The sequence below is a fragment of the Aulonocara sp. 'chitande type north' Nkhata Bay genome, linkage group LG7, assembly GCF_057382095.1.
Source record: "Aulonocara sp. 'chitande type north' Nkhata Bay isolate Kocher_YH1m ecotype deep benthic linkage group LG7, A_spYH_male_GT1.1, whole genome shotgun sequence".
NCBI classification, from domain to species: Eukaryota; Metazoa; Chordata; class Actinopteri; order Cichliformes; family Cichlidae; genus Aulonocara; species Aulonocara sp. 'chitande type north' Nkhata Bay.
Genome location: NC_141350.1, coordinates 21828621 through 21845257, shown reverse-complemented (window position 1 = coordinate 21845257; position 16637 = coordinate 21828621). Strand labels below are relative to the sequence as shown.

General features: G+C 39.9%; 1 protein-coding gene across 8 annotated transcripts in view; it reads right to left on the bottom strand.

Annotated features, from left to right (window-relative positions):
• LOC147325092 (unconventional myosin-IXAb-like) overlaps positions 1–6782 on the bottom strand; it is a 158568-nt gene extending 151786 nt beyond the window's left edge. For all 8 annotated transcript variants that reach the window (XM_086299383.1, XM_086299384.1, XM_086299386.1 and 5 more), the window contains exon 1: positions 6468–6782. The gene's annotated coding sequence lies outside the window, so the exon portion shown is untranslated. The remainder of the gene's footprint in view (positions 1–6467) is intronic.
• Positions 6783–16637: the final 9855 nt, after the last annotated feature.

Below are 16637 nucleotides of genomic sequence, written 5' to 3'. Positions count from 1 at the left end.
GATCATGTGAGCACTAAGCCACACAGAAGTGGACAAGGAAAGGGAGACAAACTGGAAATGTTCACAGGGAAATTCCACTTTCATACAATTTGGGTTTTATATCAGTTGTGATAACTCTGCTCGCTCCCAGTTGATAATCATGAAAGAGGGTAAATGGCACCAATATTAACACAGTCCTATAGGATTTGTTTATAGGTTTTATGTACCCAAACTGTCAATTGTGATGGATCTTTTCAGAGAACATGTTTCCATTTCATCTTTAAATGGCTCAACGCGCCTTTACAAAGTATGCAAACAGTTTTAGAGATAATTACAGCATTTGAGTGTACTCACTACAGGCATAATTTCCAAATAAAGTGGTTAAGATAATCTGTGAACCAGACTCATTTGACTACTTGCGTATTTCGCCCTGCTAAGCAAAAGCCATAAAGTACAGTAGAAAATGCTACTTTAAAAGATACCACAATTATTTTCTTAACTGTATGTGACGTAAAAGACGTCCTTTACTTTTACATTTTAATGCTCGTTAGCGTTTTGGTTTTCTGGCATACAAATTCAGTGTTTTGATCGTTCTATTCACAGAAATAACAGCCAGCTGAAACTGTTGCACTTGGTAAATGATTTTAGGAGAATTAAGAGAGAGAAAATGATACATGTATGCATATATACTTGAATATGCAGCAGTCTTTAATATAGGACTTTAGCACAAACTCAGACAGCAGTATCTTATCTCCTGTCCCAAATTGTTCTTTGTAGTGGTTCAGTCCACAGGGAGTAAACTAAAACTCATGATATAATTCATTGGAGGCTGCCAGCTGCATTATTAGGACAGGTCTTTACTGGAGCCAGGGACAAAGCAGTTTAGCTAAACGTAACGTGTAGCTGGCGAGGATCAACTTGAGTTCTTGTGGTAAGTGACACTGTTTCCAGGTTCTTGGGCCAAGTCACATTCTCTGTGGTTAGTTTTTGCAGAACTGCCAAAAACCTGAAGTTCCTCCAATGGCTACTTGAAGCTGTTTCCAAAACTGAATAAATCCCATTGACTCCCAGGCTAAAATGCCAAACTTTAGAGGTGAAATAAACACTTTTACAGCCTGGTATAAAAATGGTTTTGGTCTGTTTAGCCAATTTCACTCACTGTGACTGTTGGGTAAAGCTTAAAATTGTAAATTATTATGGGCAGTCCACTGTTGGTGATCGTTGGGTGACAGTAGATAAAAACACTGAGCTGCTTGGTTTCTCTGATACGCAGGTTTTGTTTTAAACCTGTTTCTACACAAGCCTTATTTAGCATCCTATTAATCAGCCTTAGCTGTCCCCAGGTCTACCCTCTCATGCAGTAGTTGACAACACGCTGACCACACACAGCTTTTAAAGTCAGAGTTCCACCGAAAATTCCTCGTTATATACCATAAATATACTGCCTTCAGAAACTAGTAGAGACATATAAGGGTAAGAGACAGGGTCTTAATCTGCAGAGGGAGTCTCACTGCTGGCTGATTTAAAAGGAATCCTTCAACATGTATCAACGCCTAAACTCGCTCGCTTAATGATCCTCGTTCCCTGTCAAAGTCTCTCTTGCTGCCTCTCCATCTGTAACCAGCTAGGCAGGATGGAGGGGAGAGGTGCCGCTGGCTGCTCTTTGCCCCCGGGCAGTGCCAGGGGACTGATCCATGCCCTCACCGGCTGCTACCTACTGTAAGAACCACAATCAAGTGTGCCTATTCTCTATGTCAAAATAAGCCCACCAATAAAACCAAGACGTGTTTATTTCCACAAGGCGAATACTCGTTAAATGGTGCCTAAAGCAGTGACAGCCATAGCATGAGGTTAATGAATAATACAAAGGAGATGTGAGAAGCGATAATGGATGCAGAAATCCACGGAGAGCCGGGCTTTGAGCAGCTGTAGGAATAACAAACAGCGGAGCCCCCACCAAGAAACAAGCCATGTTGGAATCAAAAGGACTTCTGCTATCATGCTAACAATCTGCACCACTGACACTTTTTATACTGCAGTAAATCCTTTCAAGAAGCTTCTGGAGAAAACAAAAGTGAAAGGTATTTTAATCTCATCAGACAGCTGCACAAAAGAGAGGTAGGAATTCTCACCGGCTGTCTCTTTGGTTTGGACGCAGCTCCTTTGAATGTTTTTCTCTAAATAACACCTAACAAGTAAAATGCGCTCGTGAATTAACCCCACCTGCAGATGACGGACGTAATAAAGGGATAAACGTGTCTGTGTGGGGATTATTTGTTGGATTCAGGAGTTTGTGAGAAGGACTTCAATCAATGAAATGAAGCACTTAAAGACTCTGTATCTGACAGCATCCACGCTCTTAACAAGCCAGCTTCTGTCTTCACGGTGCACATGTGTGACAGAGGTCAGCAGGTCACAAGGCGGCCTCAACTAACAGCAGAAGTGTGACAGCAATCGTGTTTGACTGAGTGATCCAGCCGGCTGGAGAAAATGTGCGACTGTTTATTTTAATGCACCCGTGTGCTGGTGTATGTAAAAATGAGTTTGTTAGGAGCAAATTGAAGGACACAGCAACATCAGATGCACGAGACTACAAGCTAAACCACCACTGATAACAGGATTTACACAATCAATACTCTGCCAGTGCTACATTGTATCTTCCTTCAAATCATTTTGGGAATAAGACAGATTAGCGAAGGCATTAAAGAAAGCCAAGACAGTCTTCTTTATATAACATTTTAAAATGTCTTTAATCTCGTGGCATGAGTATGTCGAATCTAAAATGAAAACGTCAGCGTCTTCCAGCATACACTCCTTCATCAGGCAGTGAAACAGATTTCGTAAAAGCACCGGGTCTATTCTAGTGGTGTTCCACCAACACATTGTGGCAACAGTGGATGCACCACCAAGAGGAGGTCTCTTCTAAACATGGATCGAGTGTAGGAGTTTAAGAGGGGGTTAACACAACAACTAAAGCTTTTATTCTAGAAAATAGATAAGAAATGAAGCTTTATAAACTCCTTTTAAGAAGACCAACAAATATGTTGGTCTCTACTACATTTGTGCAGTGTTGGCAAGGATTTCCCTTGCTGCCTTAGGTTTGTTGTAGATGGCTGCGCATAACTGGAGAACCCCAAATGAGATAATGCTTCAGGTTCAGATACAGATGTGCAATCTGCTGACAATACGCAACTGCAAAAATGATGGGGAATAAACAAGCATGTTTCTGCATGTTTGCATGTGTTGGAGTCCCGACTTCAGGTCAGGAGATGAGGCTTGAGGTGAGGAGGAAGAGGATAAGATTTTATTCAGTTGGTGGTCAAGTTGTCTATTTTCTCTATGTGTTTTAATTTTTTTGTTCTCCGATGATAAAATATAGATATGATTTTTCATAACTTGAGTTTACAGGTGCACGCAAATGCCTCAGAGTTCAACATGGGAGTCTATGAAGACTGACACACTTTCGATCTAATCAGGCTAACTTTTTTAACATTTTCTGGACAACAGTTGAGGCCTCGGACAAAACCACAACATGTATTTCTTGCTTTGAACAGACAGCTTTGGTTCTTTCTGGGATAGCGCTATATCTTTTATATTATGAATTTATATCTAACAGATGAAAAAAGACACATTACTTTTTATGTTCATCAGAATCTAATAGTAAATGCAAAACGTCAAACTGTGCACAGACATGCCTCGGTGCTCCACAATGCATCGCAGTGACTGTTTTTTGAACAATGTCTGTGAAGGTTTGTTTCCTCTCACACCACAACCACCACAGTCCATGTGGGTGACACCTAAAATAAAACTGTGAGAAATCTCATACTATAGTTGAAGCAGACAATAGAGGGGTCTAAATACAACGAACACATAAATAAATATGGAATAGTTATCAATTTAAGGCCTTCATATTTTCATTTACATTTGTCTGATCAGGGTTAGAAAATGTGAGGGCAAAACATAACAAAAAAAAAAAAAAGGTGCATAAACGAGCCATGGCCATGGTAAATAAAATAAAACTAGTGACAACTGAAATCTGACTAGTTAACTGCAGTATCTTTTCAAAATCTTTTTGTCAGCGTGAATCCAAAGATAGATGCCTCACACACACGCATGCACACACACCATTCACACCATTGTGAATGGCTCTATAAATACACCTGCTTAGAGATGCACATAGCTGCTGACATGCTATATGTGGCCTTAACCTCATCCTGATATTGTTTTACATGAAGCCTTGAGTATTGCTGCAGCAGGTTCAAGAATGAGTCAGCACCTCATGCAAGGACAAAGAGGGTCCAGATTGTTCACACAGAAGCTATTTCTCTTCATAAATGTAGTTGTTCACGGACTTAAATCCATTTGAACTGAATTAACTCGTTGTGCTTAAGCTATCAGTCAAACTGTCTGATCAACAGTCTTTTAACGTGCTTATTTATGACAATAACAATAACCAATTTTACGCTGCAGCTGCACAGATTTGACCCGTTTCTTCTTTAAAAATTCAGACACTTGGCTTGGTAAATATTCCCTATTCATACTACCGTATAAGCCTCTCTTTTCTAACCCTTCCTTCACACCTTTCCATTTGCTTTCCTGTTTCACATCAACCAAACAAACTGCAGATGTGAGAGCAATGAACCACAAGACTATGATTTATCCATTTTGCATTAAAAAGTCAAGAAAAACCCAAATCTAGACACATTGGTCCAGAGCCTCAAAACAGCTGTAGAAAATAGATTAAAGACTTCCACTGTTTATGAATTATTGAAATGACTGGTATTGCTCTTTTAGTGCCTTGAGTGCTCTGAATGTGTTGTAGTGTTTATATTAACTTGTGAGGAAAAATAGCCTCAATGGCTGCTCTTCCGCTTTCACAAATGTCTTCATCTGCGACAGATTTAAAAACGAAACATCTCTGGGCCGCTTTGGAGCTCCTTCGGCGCACTCACGAGCCCATTCGCCAGCCAGCTGTCAAAGCAATGTTTTCAGTTCTGCTCTCAAGGGCCTCGCCACTTACATAATGACTTGCATGAAATGTTAACGTCAGCAAAGTTGACACTGCAAAAAAGCAGCATGTTCCTTATCCCGAACCGGCAACGGGGAGAGTGAAACCAGACAGTTGAGCTCAAGAGCACCCGGAGGTGGTGAGAAGTGTTTGTCTCTCCTTGCCTGTCAAAGACGTCCACCCAAAAGTGCTGTTATCTGTTTTCGTGAAAGTGCCATCACTGTGGCATTTCATGCAGATTGCCACGGGGAGCGGAGGAGGAGGGTAGAAGTAGTACTGGGGCTTTTGGAGCTAGTGGATGGAGACCTTGATGGCACCGGTGGTCTGACTGAGGCCAAGCAGGCATGTTTTAACCTGTCAGCTGGTTTGAAATCACCTCATTTTGACTCAGACTCTCACTCAAGCATTATTTTATTTTCATCCTCAGCCCGACTTAACATCACAAAATGGCTTGTACTTTTTGGTATTACATCACACCAATATTTCCTCTACCTGCTCTCTCATTCCAATCTGTAACAGGCTTACAGCTTAAAATCCCTCTTTGGTGTTGACAGCTCTACTTTTGTCGACAAGAGTTGTGTCAGACTTGTTGATCTGATGGATGTGTGTCAAATTAGTGCATTCTTTAGTCACTAAATTGCATTAAAAAGTTGAATTACCTACGTTTCGAAATCAAACCATTCGGAATCTACGATCAGGCCGGAATCAAAGTATGTTTAGACTGAAGGTAAAGCAGAACACTGCTCTAAGTGCACGCTGATCAACAGGACATAATACAGGATCTATACTGAGCCTCGTCCACAGCAGCTGAACATCATCCTGCCCTGCTGTAAAAGAAAAAAAAAAGCAGCCATGCCCCATCAGCAGCAGCAGCGTGATGTCAGCAAGCTGAGAGGCTCGCGCTTGACGAAAAAAAATTTCACCACCGAGCGTCATGGAGCTCACAGAGCGCGTTAGCAGGGAGGTAGATGACACAAAAACAAAGCCCCGCAGCTGCAGCTCCAGCAGCCCGTCCTCTGCGACACAGAGCCCGCCCGGGTCAGCGCCTTGTCCGTTTACACCAGTGCGTCACGTTTATCTGCTGCACCCCGCCAGATGTGGAGTCTCGCATCCACCAGCCAACATCTGTAACCGTACCCGCACATTTACTGCATTATGTAAGAAAACAGGGTGACATTCATCCGAGGCGGTGGCAACGGTGGAAGAGAGTGACGTGAGAAAGGTGTAGGGTGTGTGTAGGCATCATAAGGTGGAGGGTATTTTTGAATGACGGTGTGGGTTAAGGTGTCCTGGTGAAACATCTGAACTGGGGTGGCGGGGTGGGGGGTGGACAGGAGGCTGCAGCCGATGAGCTGACTGATCGGGGCAAACAGCAGCTCCGCAGACGGAGGTTTGGCATTCCTCACCCCGGTGTCTGCTCTTACTGACAGCGGGAGCTGAACAACACAGAGCTGAAAGAAAGGAGAAAAGGAAGGCTTACCTCCTCCACCGTGCCTTCAGTCTGAGCACAGCCCTCCGCCACAGACTGTCCTTTTTGAAGAGGAAGAGCAGACCTCCTCACCAAAAACACCCGTGCTGATTTTTTTTTTTTTTACCGCAGGGAAAAAGCCGCCGTCGTTAACAGAGCGCGTATCCGGCTGCTCAAATCTCCAAAATGTGCCGCAGATAAGATCCGGTCCCTCTGTCCGTGTCGTACTCCCGGCAGCTTCTGTTTTGGGTGCTCCCGTCACGTCTGCCCTCCTCCCACAGCAGCTCCTCCAGCTCCTCTGTGCTCTCTTCTCGCTCTCTCTCCCTTTTTTTCCTCTACGAGCCGCGGTGCTGTTACCGCGCGTGGACTCGCGCTTGCGCGTTCACGTACACCGTAGGATGGGCGCTTTATAGCAGTGATGCTGGTGGGTGGAGGTGGGAGACTGCTGTGAACCAACAGCGATTGTTTTCACGTCAAGACCTGAGCAATAAAAGTAGTTTTTGTTAGTTAGTTTTTTTCTGAGAGGAATTAACGTGTTGGCTCTGAGAGTGTCACTCAGATCATGACGTGCTGAGGGGTGTGGCCAATACTGACACACCCAATATACACACACAGGAAGATGCATAAATTGGAGTAAAATATCTTTGTACTTCTGGAAGATTTACGACTGAATTTAGTGGAGGTTTTTACAGTATGGTGTTTTGCATTAAGCCAGTTATAAAATGACCAATATACAAATCAGTACTACCTGCAGAATCAAGTACTTATTTTGAAGATGAAATCCAAGCCAAGGCTTACCTTATTTATTTAATACAGATCACTGAAATGACACAGAAAGCTTAACTTTACTGTCTGTTTTCTATTATTGTTTTATAGATGCAATCATGTAATTCTTATCGACGCGTCAGATTAAAAATCTTTTGTTTTTCCAAGACTGACTGGGCCAAAAGGGCAGCAGAGAAATAACCATTAAAAATGAAGAAAGAAACAAACACAACTGACTCACAATACAAGCAAGTGAACGCAGGTCTATGTCTGGGCCTTGATGTGCTTCCAGCTTCCCAGTGTGTCCTTAGTAGAACTGACTTTACTGACATGTTTCTATTATTTTGTGCATGATTAAAATATGCCACCAAAGATCTATTAGACAACGAGGCTGAATGTGTTGTGGATATCTTACATCCTTCTATGTGGGATAAACCAAATGTTGAGTGTGGAAAAAAACAAACAAACCCAAGGGCTGTCAGGGACTTTTTATAGTGTAGCATGAGTGTATCATTGATTTAATTACCACTTGCTGTCAGAGACATGTTACCAAGAGACCTAATTATGTGCAGACATTCTTGTGTGATGCCAGGATGGATTCACATCTCTCACGACCTGTTCTGTGACATCTCAGGCACTTCCAGTGTTGTCTTTGGGCTGTTTAGAGAGCCTCAGCGACGTCTCCGATGTCTGTCAGTCTACCACTTTGGGCCAAGACAAAACATCTCGGCATCAGTTTGATGGCTGGCCGCAAGCATTAATGATCCCCAGAGGATGAAGCCTAATGACTTTGTTGATCCCTAATACTTTTTTGAGCAGAAACCCCTGTGTGCTTTTCTTTTTGGTTAAAAGTTAAGTGTCTTAACTAGTAAATGATTTCCTTGATGATGATATTTATTGGCTGCACATATGTTGTACTCAGGGACAGTTTAAAATATGGGTGTGGACACCAAGGCATCAAACACTGATTTTGAACTACAACTCACAATGAAAGCTGAAGGCAGGGGCGCCACCAAGGGGGGGGGGCAAGGGGGCACTGCCCTCCAAATTTGCTGACATTACCGGTAAGTTACTCCATTCTGGGAAAGTGAATCTTAAGCTACTTCCACTATGAAAAAATTTCCAGAGGCACCCCTGGCTGGAAGCTGTTTTTTTTTTGGGGGGGGGGGGGGGCAAAACTGATCATAAAATAGTGTGATGTGATGTTATCAGTCATAGGAGTCGAGCATAAGGCCTGGGGCCAGAATCAGCACAGCAGTGAATCCAATACATTTTGGAGTTTTAACTGTAAAAGTTTTACAACTTTTCCTACTGGTAAAGTAATAGATAAACAATGAACTGATAGAAAAGTTGCTTTTCCCCCCGCTGTTTTATTTGTGTGTTTTTTTTACAGTGGGTCAAAAAGAGAATATTGTCTGTGAATTAATAAAAACTTTGCTTTATAATAGGACAGTCTGGGCGATGAGCTACCAGAAAGTTTCGCTGTAATTTAACACATTTATTTCCTTAAGCCCAATGAGCGGCTTCTTTCATTTACTACAGCAACACTTATTAAAATTGAACATCTTTCTTATATTATGCTATATTATATATTTTAATATAAAGCTCCTTGAGGTGACTTGTTGTGAGTTGATGCTATATAAATAAAACTGAAGTGAATAAAATATTAAGATGTAACAGGGAGTAAAAGTGTAATTCGATTTCTTTACACTGACAGAAAACAGATTTTCACTGCTTAAGATCAAAGTGGGCTGTATGTGGCCTACAGTGTAGAATCAGTTTGACGTCCCTAGTCTTCACTGGCAAGTTTAGTTAGCAAGATACAGCCATAAACTGCACAGACACAATACCAAGGAGCACACTGATTAAATACTAGGATTTCACTCACCTCAAACTTCCGTTGAGTTAGTATAGAGGGGAAAGTTATCTAATGGGGGGTGAGGACTGTTTTTGTAGCAGGTTGTGCTCATGCTTTTGAATGCTCTAAAGCTGGAAATTTCAACATAGCAGTCTTGACCTCAAGTGGCCACTAGAGGAACTGCAGTTTTTGGGACTTCGTTTTTGTTGTTGTGTTTTTAGGCTGTTACTTGGTTGTACCTACATTATTTCGTATAATACTTTTCTTTTAAATGTAAAAACAAACAAAATGTGTTTACTGCTAAATGATAAAGAAAATAATTAAGTTAGTGGTTGGAATAGATGAAAGGGCAAAGAAGCGATGCAACTGTGACACTGGTAACAGCGGCATTTTTTCATTTCCTTTTTTTTAAACTTAATGTGTGAAAAATGTCACAATAATTAAGCAAAGACAGAGAAAGAAACTACAGGTTTTTATCAAAGTCACAGATCACCATGCTTTATCATAATCATCTGATCTCCTTTTCCTTCCCTGATAAACATTTTGATTTTCTAAGCCTTTGTAAATCTTTTCAAACTAATCCTCACAGCACAGAACACAGAAAAACCTGTGCTTTCCAAAACACCTGTGCACATGTGGACAGAGCCATACCTCAAAAAACACCTAAAACTCTCAACATAGTGGCATCAGATTAAGGAAATGCATGTGTCTGTTATCAGTTACATATGTTTCTGTTTATATTACCTCTCTTATATTACCTAAACCTCTGTAATGCACGCTGAAAAGCTAAACTGTATCTGGTAACCTCAGTACATGGATCCAAAGTTGCAGTGAATTTGGAGGATTTGTAATTTGTTGAAGCTTTTAATAACAACAAACTGATCAAGTATTGGTCCCTGGTCGCAGCCGTTGGAATCAAACAATAAATTATTGTCAGAGTTATAAAAAACTCGGAGTATACCGGAGCATTTCTGCTACGTCATTATAAGAATTAATCACAGGTTTTTTTCTTCTTTGAGGCGTGTGATGACAGCGGGCTGGCTGTAAGTCAATACTGGCTTCACACAACACACCTTTGTGTCATGATGGATTTGTCATTGGAAAGGTCACTGTCGTTTCATTTTCGTTTCCACCGCAGGGGTGTTCAGTGAAATGTAACTCCTTTTGAGGTACGGACACACCACACACAGTAAATCTTTGAGAAATCTTATGAGAGAAGATTTAGCAGCCGATCTCAGATAAACTGCTCCAGCGCTGCTTACTCTTGACAGATAATACCTTTGCTGGCAGGGAACTAACTCTCTTTACATTCAATATGTGTGTGTGTGTGTGTGTGTGTGTGTGTGTGTGTGTGTGTGTGAGGGAAGAAAGACAGATCACATGCACTTCTGTAGCGGGTTTGAAAACATCCCACCTGTTTTTCACAGGATCGGTTTCCAGCCCGGTGACATATTTACCAGCCAGACATGTTGAAAAGGAAATCCTCCCCTCGGCCCTGAAAGCTGGAATCCTACTCCGTGTCGTGGGGCCCTCTGCTCACGCATTCAGGCTAGCGTCATTAAATTAGAGGATCAGGAGCTGAGCGAAGAGGCCGGGGTGATGGAGACAGTCGACTAGAAACGTTTAAATGGAGGGGAGTTTAGCCAGGAGGCCGACAGGGCTCTACTGACATGAGAAACCTGAGATAGGATGAAGAAAAAAATCAGTATCCTCGGGAACAGAGGAGACAGTAACAAAGACACCTCTTGCTATTTGACACTTGGAAATTTTTCTATTTAAAACAGGGTGAAAATTGGCCCCGTCTCACAGTGGCAACATCTGTATACCAGCATGAACACACACAAAGCAAATAACATATATATTTTAGTTCAAACTAATGTTTTTTATATAAAATTTATAAAAGACGGGAATCCACTCTGTTTGGGTTTCCATTAAAGTCCTATTTTTACAGCCAACCTGATGATTTTTTTTTATTTCTTTTGCACTTTTACATCTGACTGAAATAAGACTGAAAGTGCTGAGTTGTGGTGGCCACAAAGAATGACGTAAATGTTGTTAAATATTCTGTCTGGTGAACAATTATTTCCCATACAGTATATCTCAAATGTGTTCTGGGGAAATCTTCCAGTCTCACACCCACCTGATATGACACACTGTCTAATACCTGTCTCATTTCCCAGCCGTGCAAATAAGTCGGGCATCCCGTCTTTGCATAATCTCCTTTTAATTTTTTCTTTGTGTCACAGTTAATAATATCTCATGATGTGACTTTTATGACTCATGAAACTAAAAAAAAACACTGCCGGTCTTTACCTCATACTTTTTCTGGGAAATTCGTGGATGGAAGCATAACTGGATGAAAAACACGAGATGAATCAAGTTAATCACAAAATAATCCCTGGTTGTACTGAAGCACAACGGAGAGAGAAGGAAAGAAACTACAAGCTTTCTTTAACAACATGGTTCACCATGCTTTACCCAGATGATCCACTTTTACTTTTCTACATCGAAAACAATCATAAAAATAATCAATAGCATTAGCCTGTTAAGTTTCCACAGAAATCTTCTCAAAGTAATTCTTGCATCTTTGAAATGAAGATAAAAGTTTGACAACAGAAAATGGGTTATTAAAATAAAAATAAACAATTTTAACTTCTGTTTTCAGGTTTTTTTTTTTCAATCTTTAACTTATTAAACTAATAATATTATTTATTCATACTTAAACATTTTATTTTATATACCTGTACACGACTTCTCTAATAACTAGGGTGGTGAATATAGAAAATGTTTGCTAGCTACCTTTGCTAATATTAGCCTGCTCACTAAAATGTTTTAGCTAAGATTTAATACAGCGATACAATACATTTAAGTTGCAACAGACCATATACACCAGCCACTTTGTTAGTTAAACCTTGTACTAGTACCAGGTTGGACACATTTTACCTTCAGGAGAGACATAACTCTTTTTGGCACAGATTCAGTAGGAAAGCATTCCTCTGAGATTTGAGTTCATGTTCACACAATAGCATAAAAATGCTGAAGGTTTGCTCTCTGCACCGCCGTAATGCACATATCTTATCCAAATATCCAAATTCTGGCCCTACCATCTAAATGTCGCAGCAGAAATCAAAATCGAGACTTGTCAGATCAGAAAAGGTTTTTATGGTCTTCTGTTGTTCAATTTTATGAGCCTGTGTGAATTGTAGCCTCAGTTTCTTCTTGTTTCCTGACAGGAGTGGTACTTGATGTTGTTTTCTACTGCTGTAGTGCACGCGCTTTAAGCTTATGTTAAGATCTTCAGAAGTACTGACTGATGGAGTTTTATGACAAATGTTTGGCTAGCTTTTAGCTACCTGTGTTTTTATTTAAGCTAGCTGCACTGTTCTCTGTATTGCTTTGTGCCAAATGACTTACACAAAGTTTAAATCTTTGTTACCAGTTCTTTACACTTACATTGTAACTTATTTTACTAATGGCGAATCTTTTTCTGGAATGAATGAAAAATTCCCACAATCTTAAATACACCTGTCTCACACCTGCTTCAGTCCTGACTCCTTGGGCATCCCACCATTTCAAAATCCCTTACGAATTTTGCACCGTGTGACTGTTTCCGGATTATGTCTGATGATCAGTGCTTCATGACTCATGAGATTAAGAACAAAAATAGAACAGAGCTGAAAGGTAGATTCAGAGGGCCACCATGTTTCCTGATGTCTGGGAAATGTGGGGAATAAACCACATGCAGATATTTTGGAAGATCTAGAAAATCTGTCACCAAATACACTAAGAGATGTGATGTGATAGTAGTGGAGTGGACCTAATTGCAAAATGCAGAGACAGTCGAGACAAAAACAAGTCTTTGTTGGCAAAAAGAGCTAAAATTAAAGATATAGATCAAAACAGAACATGGGAGCTGAAAACAAAAAGAGATCAAGCATAACAAAAGACCAAAGGAAAAAAATTATTTACACAAATTATGTTTTTCCTTGTTTGTCTGTTTGTGACAACATGATTTTAATTTTACTGGATAAACTAAATAATACATAAAATTAAATATACAACAAAGACTAAAAAGATTAATTGCCACGGTTCAGGATAAAGTATTTTATTTGGATGTCCAAACTCACTGACAATGTGTCACACATAAAAAAGCTATAGAAAAAGTATAAGTATACCTGATCAATGTTTATTGACCACAGGACTGCTGAGCTGAATTGTGAACAATGATATTCTTTTAGGCCATGAAATTAACCCACAGTGTATTTATTAGCTTTTTAAGGTGACTTTGTAGGCCATAATAATGAGAAGAAATGTCATCAAAGTCAAAGAATGGGAACATAAAAATCTGTTCATATGGTTTGGGTTTTTTCTCTTGGCATGAGTTAAGGATAGATGCAGAGCTGTAAATGGACTGGTTCTTATATGGTACTTTTCTAGTCGAGCACTCAAAGCACTTTATATAACATGCCTCATTTGCCCATTCATACAAGCTATTTTCTATGTTTTTTCTACCTAAGCGCTTTGTATCTAATATTAACACTCTGATAGATGAATTGGAGAGCAACTTGGGGTTCAGTATCTTACCCAAGGATACACACAGGCTGGAACCGAACCACCAACCCTCCGACTGGTAAAGGCTCATTTAAACAGACTTTTAAACTGAGGAAACTAACACAGATACACTGTAGACTTCAGTTATATCGTATTTCTTTCAGTCCTTTAACTAATACTGTTTATTATGTTTTTGTCTACATTTTGTAGTAGTTTCACAAGGACAGCAAATTTTAAAAGTGTGTATCTGAGCAACATTGTAGTGTATATCACAGCACAGCAGGTGTTGATGCTTTAAAAGATGATGACCTGGAATTGGCTGCAGTTCTATACGTTTGCTAGCTGAATCCGTGTTGCCAACTCCTCAGTAAGGCAAATCGCTATTGGCTGTCCTAAAAGTCGGTAGAAGTCGCCAAATGACGTCATCGCCTAATTGCAATAATTGGTCATGCTAATGTAATTGTAACCTACATTGCTGGAGAGAGAAATAACATCATGGAAGAGACACAGAGTGAGTAAAAAACGTTCTAAATGCAGTTAGAATTGATTTAGAACTACAAATTAAATTTATTTTACCAATTATTGTTTTTTAATGTCACAATTCCAACCCTGCTCCTCTACCCGGGCCTGGACCGGCAGAAGGGACCTGAAATTGGCACTCTGGTGGAGTTACTGTGTGTGTGTGTGTGTGTTTATAAGTAGTTTTAAACCTTGTGATCCACAAAACAGGATAACAGTAAAAGAATAATTGAGTGTGTTACAATATACAAGAATGGACATAAGGGGCTTCTTTCAAAGAAGATGTTAGATGGTAGGTGTTATTTTATATATTATGCTTTGTATGTTGTTCAATATATTTCTATGCAAAACAAGAGGAATTTCAATACACAGCAGTATATTCACAGTTTAAACCAGATATTTACACACACTTTATGGAAAACACAAGAACATTTTTTTACTGTACAACATCAATTTAGAGTAAACTTGTTTTGTTTTGGATAAGTAAATATTGAAATATCTTTTGAATTAGTCAAATGTCAGAATAAAGAGAGACAGAGCTGTCTATTTTTTATCACTTTCATCAAATTTAGGAGCACATATACACTAAGTTTATTGTTAATTAATAAGAAAACTCCAGACGATTCTATTCTGAGCTGAAGAAGCTTCTGATAGGTTAGTAGAGTCCATGTGAGTAAATTGGTGGCACAGCTGTGGATGCATATAAGGCAAAACACAGAGCCTGTTTCTGTGACATGGGAACATCAAGAGATGTCAACCAAAACACCAGGAACAGAACTGTGGAGCTCCATAAGTGTGGCTCAAGTTTGAATACAATTTGGTGCCATTTGCAATTAAGAAACACAGACAGTTTCTCTCTTTACTCTTAAAGTTAACAAATATGTTTTTATATTTATCAATCTAAAAAAATAAACATTTAGTCTGATTTGATGTTACAATTAAAAAAGTGTTTGTGTTTTGATCTGAAGAGTACATAAATATCTGGTTTCAACTGTAGATTTGATGATGTTGGTGTTTGGCTTGATTGTCAGCACAAAGAGGGAGAGAGGAGCAGAGAGGGAGATGGAGAATGAGGACAGAACAGAGAGGGAACAAGAGCAGGTGAGACACACATGTTAGTCAAATGGTTGTTTACCAAAAGTATCACCGTATCATAGGTCCTCATGTATCTCGTACCTAGTGTTTCTTATATAAACTTTTCTCAATCTAAATAGTGTACTTTGGTAGAATTAAAAAATAAGTGTAGTGCAGGTCTATGATGATTTTTAGTGCTACTATCATCTAGTTCTGATTCTTGTTCTGTCTTAAGTCCTCAGTAGTCCTGATTTTGAACTGTTGTAGTCCTGTTTTAATTCCAGATCAGTTCTGGGTCTGGCTGAATTGTGGTTTAGTCCTCGTGTCTTGATACAGCCCCGACTTTGTTCTGCCTTGCTACTTAATTAAAAACCTAGTTTAAGGTGTCCTTCACATGTGATATATTTTTTCCCTATATGAAGTCATTCTTTTTTGAACAAAACTCAAAACAGAGCCTATTAATCTTTCAGTCATTTCTAACCCCCCCCCAATCCCACATGCATACTACCCTTTAGGGCTAAGCCCCGGGTGTATCAAATGTCTGCCTCCGCCTCTGCTTCACAGTCTCCTATTTCACCTGAGTGCTGACACTAAAATGCCACTACACCAATTTTTATAAGAGACAATAAAAATCCCTTTGGAGCAGACTCCTTTAGTGATACCGTACAATTAAAGGCAAAAAGAGGGAACTTGATAGCTCAGAGCTGCCACTCAGCCAAGAGCTGGTTTGTCAAAACAATGTCAAAACAGATTGTCAGGAGAGACTCCTCCCAAAAAGTCACAGCGTGGTTGCTTTGGATTCAGCTCAGATGTCAGAAATTTGAAAAACAGAGCAATTGCAATAAGGTCTTTTCAGATGAATGAACAGGGTGCCATCATTTGTTTGTTTATTGAGATGTTGTGAGTGGTTGTAACTTTCTACTTTCCTGTGGCAATCCCCTGAGTGCAATGTGATGATGTGATTATATCTGATAACCTGGCAGACGTTCACAAAGCTGGGCTGTGCAATAGAGAGAAAAACCTCAAACAGGAAAAAAGGTTTCTCCTAACACGCTACGGTGCTGTGTACACGATCAGCTACAATCTCTGCTTTTACTGATCAGATCTGTAGAAGTAAATGAATTCCCCCCCTGGAAAAACAAAACTTTAGGTGTGTTTAGTATTTGTTTAGGGCTTTCAAGCTTTCATGGACTTTCTAAAAATGGAAACTTGACTGATAACATACAGTGAGCTGACTCATCGCACTGACAATAAACGTAGCAGGCTTGGGGGGATTTTTCGTGACTAAAGCTGATTTTTATCTGTCCAGTTGAGTGAAAAATCCCAAAAATAGTTTTTGAATAGATTGCACTTGTTCCTGCAGTACATGCACATTCACTTAAGGCGTCACAGACCTTTAACCTGGATTGTGGATG